Raw genomic sequence first — 8,641 nt, forward strand, 5'->3', positions numbered from 1 at the left:
TAACCCTATAGCACGACAAAATCTTTCTTGATACACTTCTATGGTGCTATTGTTGTCAGAGGTTCGGGTCTGGTTATTACTAACATAACTATTTCCTACTGACAGATGGAAGCTTAGTTTGCTTTTCATTGATTGTTCATAAATGTGGTTGGAAACGCTGTTAGCAAGATAACCCCAGCAGCTGAGCTATGTTATATAAATGAGCTTGTAATTTATTTCACTTGAAGAAAAACACATTGCTTACTAATAATGACTATTTTTACATGCTGTCCATTTAGAGCATACTTGCTAACTTTGGAGATTTCCAAAGTTGGCTGTGTCTTGGGGGCGTGACCATGCTAATCGCATCATTAGGCCCCACCCCCTGCCATACAATTCCAATTTCCGCCTATTATAGCATACCAGGATGACACGATTATCCCGGCCCCATCCACTTCATCAACAAAGCGGGCAGGATTCGGGAGGTTGCCTTGCTCTTCCGAGAGTCCAGGAGAGCTCCCAAAAATTTGGGAGTCTCCCGGACATTCCTGGAGAGTAGGCAGCTATGATTTAGAGGTTCCATGGTTTTCAAATTAAAAGCGCATCAGCAGGGCACATGAAGGGAGATACTAGTTCAAATTAAATGTTTACACACTTTTTTATATCTTTTGACTGATTTGTCTGTTACCAATGTTAGGCCTCATATCATCCGGCATTAAATCACTTGCGTTTACTAGCACTTTTAAAGCAGGTAAAAGGTTCTGACAACGTCACTAATTGATTCCAATGTCAGCATCCCCACTTGCGTTTTTTTACGGCTTTGTTGTGATAGCGTTAAGTCGTGACTTTCCGAGTGCTTCCTTCTTTATTTAAAGAGCTTAATGTAAATTAAAAGCATTGAGGTCAATAGGGTGACCTCCAATAACTTCCTAAACACAAGTGAAAACACTACTAAACAATTAATGCCCTTCTTTTAATCAGAGTGGATTTAATCACTGCAAGTATGTATATTACAAAACAAAAAGGTCAACTTTTAATGTGTTGCATAATAATCCCTTGGTAAAAGTAACGCTATCCACAGTAACACTAAAGAGAAATGAATTCTTTTTATAGTGCTACTTCTAATTATACCATTACTTAGTCAAGTATAAAGAACTTTATGAGCCATATAGGAGAATAGGCTGTTAACAAGAAAACAGAACACGACAGTAAGATATAATCCACCATGTCCCATGGTTGACATTAAAAATAATAAATTAACACATGGGGCACGGATTTATGAGGAGCCCCAGGGTGACCCATCAGACCCTAGGGGTGAAAATAGGTTGTTGCCGGAACATTGTTCCTGTTAGACCAGAGGTGTCCAAGTTCAGTCCTCAAGGGCCACCAACAGGTCATGATTTCAGGATTTCTTTAATCATGCTCAGGTGAGTTGATCTATTTGGCTGGTCAGTAATTATCCCACCTGTTTCTACAGACAGAAATCCTGAAAACATGGCCTGTTGGGAGCCCTTGAGGACTGAACTGGGACATCTCTGTGTTAGAATGATCTTTCTGTGAGTGTTAATGAATATTAATGGGTGTGGTGTCTGTTATGTATTCTAATTAATTCATGGCAACACATTTGAAATAAATTGTATTAAATTAATATGGAACATGGATGTAACATTGCACATGGTAGATTGTAAGCTTGTGAGCAGGGTTCTCTTACCTCTCTGTCTGTATGTATTACCCAGTATTGTCTTATTAATGTTTGTTCCCAATTGTAAAGCGCTACGGAATATGTTAGCGCTATATAAATAAATGTTGATGATGATGATGGTAAAACAATAATCCTAATCTGCCACTCCTGATGAATTCAGAGAATTTTATAGCACCCTTGTTAGATATATATATATATATATATATATATAATATGTGTGTGTGAAATACAGCTATGTGGAGATTAAGAACACTGAGGCATTATAATCCAACAGCTGTGATATATACTACACTTTTAATCACGTTCAAAGTCAGCGGAACATTGCCATGGAATCATTATACACTACCATAGACGTTACAGACTCACTCACTATTTTGCATACTCAGTAAGATTCAACATTAATATTTCATATTCTATTTATGAAAGCCCTGACGGTTACCAATATTAACTGTCATTTACAGGATTAGACACTCCAATTTGAATGAAGTACTGTATGACAAGAAACAACAAACCTTGACCTCTCTAGTGACAGTGTAGTATGTAAGTGAACACTTCCTGTTGGTTGCCTCTAGTTTGTAACTTTTGTTAGATTTAGAACACACACTGCGCACAGTGCACATAATAAAATAGATTCCGTGCAGTGGCATGTTCCACAGTGGAATAAGGTAATCAGTATGTGGATACAATATAAACATTCAAAAAGAAAGAAACATAATAATCTAATAAGAATAATAAGTGCATACACTGGAGTAATGTGTGCCATGACCTGAAGTCTATCAATACTCTGATTTTATAATGCACTCTACAGTGTTTGGGTGAAAACTGGATGTTCATATATAAACTAATTATTTGTACTGCAGGCAAAGAAATTATCTCATCCCTCTGACCTTTCTCTCTTCCAGTTCTAGATATTTCTATTCACTTCAAGCTTCTTACTTATCCCAAAAATAGCCAAATTAGTAACACAACAAAGGCTAAGCTGTTAAAAATCATTAGGAGAATTTTGAATTTCTGCACCTATTTTATCTGCTTTCTATAAGATTCACACAGTGGGAAACTCTTACACAAAATATAAAGTACTACACCTTGATACACATTTGTATTTGTTCAGTTAAAATCAACCTGCGATGTTATCATTTTCATAACAAGTATTTGGTTATTATCGATAGCACTAATATTATATTTTTCAACTTGCAAATGTTTGTAAACCCAAAAGTGAAAATATACCATACAAAATAAAATAAAACAAAAACATTCTTTTCCATATATTGCTCTGATCTAGCAAACATTAAGGACTGTCACTGTATTCAGGGGCTAATGGAAGACTAAACATAGGAATAGTATAAACATACACACCCAAACACACTTACTCTTGCTACTTATTTAATGATAAGGCAACAATAACACTCTACAATATCAACCTATATAGTATAACACCTAGATGCCAAAATTTACAGTAAGAAAGAGCAGCTCTCTTCTTTAAAAGAAGAGCTTTATTTTATACTCACTAAATTACATTTGGAAAATGAAAATAACAAATTAATCTAAATATTAACAGACAAGAGGAACCTCAGTGCATAAGAATAGCTGTATTGTATAGAATCACACACTATGCAGACTTCTCATGCCAGAGCTCCTCTTTGATGTTGACGAACATTCTTCTAGAGAGGAACGCAATACAATACCAGACTGTCATTATATCAGTGAAGTACAAAACCACATAAAAAGATCACTGAAAAGAGACTTGAATCAATTGTTCTAGGTGAGTATAAATGTCACAAAACTGATATTAAATTGCTAAAAATCAAAATATAAACACCAATAATTAAAAATAAATAAACAAACAACGTCCACTCTAGACTATCCAGAATCCTGATAAACAATACACAACTCAGATTGTAGTTACTGGAAGCAAATCTGACTTTGAACTTCAACCAGCGAATGCAGCAATAATATGGTCCAAATGAGCACAGCATGTGCTTGATATCAATTCTACCAGGTGCCCAATGTAAACATATCCTGTGGAATTGTAGAACATGGGGATATAGAGGGCCTGCAAGCTAGAGCCTCTGTCCCCTCCAGAAACAAGAGTAATCTACACATGGTATACAAGAGAGCAAATCAGAGGTGATGGGATGCACACAAGAAAAAGCCAGAGAAAATAACAGCTACCATTTTCTGATTAATGTCATCGGCACAGAAAATCTGTAATGCTTGCATAGTAGTCTGTGACATTATTAGTAGAACAGGCACCAGAGACGTTACCAAGGGGATAGAGAGCAAGTGAATGGATGCAGTGAGCACAATCTGGCTCACACAAGGATTCAGCATCCTTTGCTCTATACATCGCTGCCCGGTGCCTTGCATGCCCACACATGGTACACAGTTGCTAGGAAATAGGAAAAGGCAGGCAGCACATACCATCAGTGCAGGTCGGATCCTTGGTATGTCCTGAGCAATCACTGCAGAGGTCGACACAAGCAGCCTGGGAAACAGTGTTTGATATCCACATGCAAGTGATGCTGCTGCCTGCAGCTGCAAGAGGCAGCGAGAAGCAATGAGAAGGGGGCCCTCCCCAAGCCAGGCAGTGGCTGCCTTCCTGGCACACAAGCCCAGCCTCTAATGCAATCCACACACGCCCAGAGCCAGGCTTGGATCAGTGCAAAGAGAAACTGGAGCCTGGGAAGCAAGTGCCCCCTGATGTCACAAGCCCCTCCTTAGCTCTGAACAGGGGGGCACTGCTGCAGTTCCAGCACGGTGAGAGGTTAAATCAAGTGCATGGATGAGAAGCTCTGGGGGAGGCTGGCAGATCATTTAGTTAGAAAGGGATCGTTTCTAGGACACATATTTAGTTAGCTGTGAGTACCCCTTCCATCCACACACTATGTCCCCCCAGGCTGGGTTACAATGTAACTAATTTCTTGGGCATGGGTGAAAACGGGAATTGCCGGAACGCGGAATGAGTCAGCTCCCTCTGCTGCTTGGTGTCTTCAGTGAAACCTGCTGTATTTTGTCTCCCTGTTTATTCTGTTATAGTGTAATATGTTCTGTTACAGAGATATGTTCACTGTAATGTGGTCGGTGTTTATAAGAATATATATATTTTATATGCACATGCACATATAGCCTTTCCCAAACCCAGTCCTCAGGGCTCCCTAACAGTGCAGGATTTCCATGTCTCCTTCCTGGAGCACAGGTGTATTCATTACTGACTGACACATTGTAACAGATCCACAGGTGGTCCTATTTATGTCAGATGTGATCCAGAAAACCTGCACTGTTGGGGAGCCCTGAGGACTGGGTTTGGGAAACCCTGGCTAAGTGAAATACAGCTATGTGAAGATTAAACACCTTGAGGATTTATAATCCAACAAGTCAACAGCTGTGATCTATACTTCACTTTTCATCATGTTCAAAGTTAGCATGATTAAAAGTGTGGCACAAATACCCCACAATATTATACATATAGATATAGACTGTGTATGTGTATGTGTGTAGACAGAATGGATAACGGCAATATATAGTTACAGTGTATATATATATATATATATATATATATATATATATATATATATATAGCTATATACTTTTGTTATCCATGTAGCTACATATTGTTGTTATCCATTCCGGTTGCTGTTGTAATTATCTTCGCACTTTATTTCTTTGTTTATATTGTGTTAACCCTGTAATATCTCTATCCCTCCAACTAGTACTAAGTAAAAGTGATATATTTCTGATACTGATTATTTGTTATAAAATGCAGTTCCTCCAAGCAGGCTAATTGAAATTACTTTACCACATATGTCAGATATAATGAATGGTGAATATACACAAAACCCTATTTGCTACCCATAATGGAAGATTGGTTAAGTAACTCAGACCTCCATTCTGGCACCCAGAAAGGATGTCTAAGGTACTCTGAGCCTCATTCCGCCACCCAGAATGCATGGTCGAGGTCCTCTGAGCCCCATTCGGACAGAAGGAATGGATGGTCGAGGTCCTCTGAACCCCATTCGGACAAAAGGAATGGATGGTCGAGGTCCTCTGAGCCCCATTCGGACAGAGGGATTGGATGGTCGAGGTCCTCTGAGCCCCATTCGGACAGAAGGAATGGATGGTCGAGGTCCTCTGAACCTCATTCGGACAGAAGGAATGGATGGTCGAGGTCCTCTGAGCCCCATTCAGACAGAAGGAATGGATGGTCGAGGTCCTCTGAGCCCCATTCGGACAGAAGGAATGGATGGTCGAGGTCCTCTGAGCCCCATTCGGACAGAAGGAATGGATGGTCGAGGTCCTCTGAACCCCATTCGGACAAAAGGAATGGATGGTCGAGGTCCTCTGAGCCCCATTCGGACAGAGGGATTGGATGGTCGAGGTCCTCTGAGCCCCATTCGGACAGAGGGATTGGATGGTCGAGGTCCTCTGAGCCCCATTCGGACAGAAGGAATGGATGGTCGAGGTCCTCTGAGCCTCATTCGGACAGAAGGAATGGATTGTCGAGGTCCTCTGAGCCCCATTCAGACAGAAGGAATGGATGGTCGAGGTCCTCTGAGCCCCATTCGGACAGAAGGAATGGATGGTCGAGGTCCTCTGAGCCCCATTCGGACAGAAGGAATGGATGGTCCAGGTCCTCTGAGCCCCATTCGGACAGAAGGAGGGGATGGTCCAGGTCCTCTGAGCCCCATTCGGACAGAAGGAATGGATGGTCGAGGTCCTCTGAGCCCCATTCAGACAGAAGGAATGGATGGTCGAGGTCCTCTGAGTAAAACCTTGTAAACCTTACTAAAAAATGCAATGTTAGTAGAATTTGAGTGTCAACACCCCCTGACACTCAAACATCATATGTATACTGTAATTGGTAGCCTTAAAAGTATTGTACATTGCGGGTTTTTATAGAGATGTTTTGTGAAGATATTTATTAAGTTTTCTGCCCTCAGATTGGAACACTTGGGATTTAAAAGCAATATATATATATATATATTGGGGTGTGCTGCTCACAGTCAACCAGCACCCTATTTTGTTACTTACTATGGATGTGAAATAAATTCTACTAACATTGCATTTTTTAGTAGGGTTTACAAATTCAAGGGTTAAATATTCAGTTATTGCATATATTTATGCTGTTCCTACACAGGTTGGGTTCATGCCAGTTAATGTTAATTGAGAGAAACTAGAACACCATGAGGATGTCATATACTGGGAGATTTGTGCTGAGAGAACTGCCTTAGAAGGTGGCATCATTCCATGAATCATCAGGGTAAGGGTAATGTGTTCCTTAGCTGGCTTCAGACCATAAGTAAAGGTTTCCTCGTAATCGCATAACTAGAGCTGTTTTGAAACAGTATGAACAATAATTCTACTTCTTTGCTTGTCACTTTGTTTCCTTGTGACCCCGCCACCAAAACAAGATTGTAAGCTCCACTGGCCAAGGAAACTGTATCTGAAAACTTCTGAAAAACCGCAGCTTAGTAAATCTAGCCCCTAGAATCTGATTGGTTGCTATAGGCAACATCTCCACTTCTTCAAAACCGCAGTTTAGTAAATCTAGCCCTAAGGCTAGGTACAAACTACAAAAACTTTCAACCAGTTGGTTATCACTAGTGATTTTACAAACAACTGAAGTTCAAGTCAGTCTGCCAATATGTGTGTACACACTATACAGGATTTACCTTCAGATCTCTGCTCTTCATCTGGTCTGGTTTAGAGAATGACAGCACAGTGTTCATTCATTCCTGTCACACTGATTAACCTCCTTGTTATAGCTATCCACATGTCATTGCAAATTTCATTCGCTTCAGTGACCCTGAAACAAAATATTCAGTATCAGAACGAACGGACAAATTATCCCATCTTCAGCCCTCTCTACATTTAGTCACTGGTACATGTTCATTGCCGGCTTCGGCTGAAAAGATCATGAGTCTGTAAACTCTATGGCGATTGTGATCGTCAGTACATACACACTGCAGGATTGGAAGGCGGTAAGAACTAGATTATTAGTTTTACCGACCAACCAAATGAACCGACAATCAGAGCTTGGGAACAACTATCGGTCACCATGTAAGTGTACACACTACTGTGATATTGGGCCCAACAGTCGGTTTATGGGTGTTTGGCCTGATAATTGGCTGAAAAATCTGTAGTGTGCACCCAGCGTAATGTGCTATCTTTACATTCTAAATCATTACCATGTGAATGTCTACCACCAAATTTACGGAGGTTGTTGTGATGTAGTTTCACTCCAGAATGAACAGCGCTGCTATGTGATTGTAATGTCTTGTAGTTTGGACTGTAAATAATTAACCAAGTTCATTTTAACAAATAGTTTCTTTGTATCCTAAACACTAATTAGCCTAACAGCCATAAATGAATGTATTTATTCATAAACACTAATTATTTGTTTCCTAGATATTTATTAGTTTCTAACCACAAAGTGTTTCCATGCCACTAATTAGCTTTCTAACCACAAATTAATTGTTTGATATACACATTTCTCAATGGTGAACCCCTTTAGCCTTTGTGCAAAATATCCTATGATATATCACCCATAAATGTGAAAACATACATCACCTTCTCATCAGGAATGAATAGGAATAGGCTGTAGACTGAAGAGCTCTCATGAGTACAGACCTCTCTACCCTATGGACTCATGTGTGCACTTCCTTTGTTTACTTTGCATGCACTTGTTTATGTCTTTATGTTTAACTCACTTTGTGTGATATTTATGTTTCATTTGTTCTTATGGAATTTATGCTCCAAAAACATACTAGTAGGTAATTGGCTGCTATTAACTTGCCCTGAGTCTCTCTTGGTCTATGTATGTGTGTGTGTGTGTATGTTAGGGGATTTAGATTGTAAGCTCCAATGGGGCAGGGACTGATGTGAATGAGTTCTCTGTGCAGCGCTGCGGAATTAGTGGCGCTATATAAATAAATAGATGATGATGATTGTATATGTGGTACT

The 8,641-nt window shown here is 39.8% G+C and overlaps 1 protein-coding gene across 3 annotated transcripts in view; it reads right to left on the minus strand.

The window, feature by feature from the left end:
- B3GALT1 (beta-1,3-galactosyltransferase 1) overlaps positions 1-4,357 on the minus strand; it is a 230,150-nt gene extending 225,793 nt beyond the window's left edge. Inside the window, exon 1 of one of the 3 annotated variants that reach the window (XR_012678307.1) lies at positions 4,103-4,357. The gene's annotated coding sequence lies outside the window, so the exon portion shown is untranslated. The remainder of the gene's footprint in view (positions 1-4,102) is intronic. The other 2 variants (XR_012678306.1, XM_075180716.1) reach the window with 2 other exon arrangements.
- Positions 4,358-8,641: the final 4,284 nt, after the last annotated feature.

The sequence above is a fragment of the Mixophyes fleayi genome, chromosome 7 (assembly GCF_038048845.1).
Source record: "Mixophyes fleayi isolate aMixFle1 chromosome 7, aMixFle1.hap1, whole genome shotgun sequence".
NCBI lineage: Eukaryota > Metazoa > Chordata > Amphibia > Anura > Limnodynastidae > Mixophyes > Mixophyes fleayi.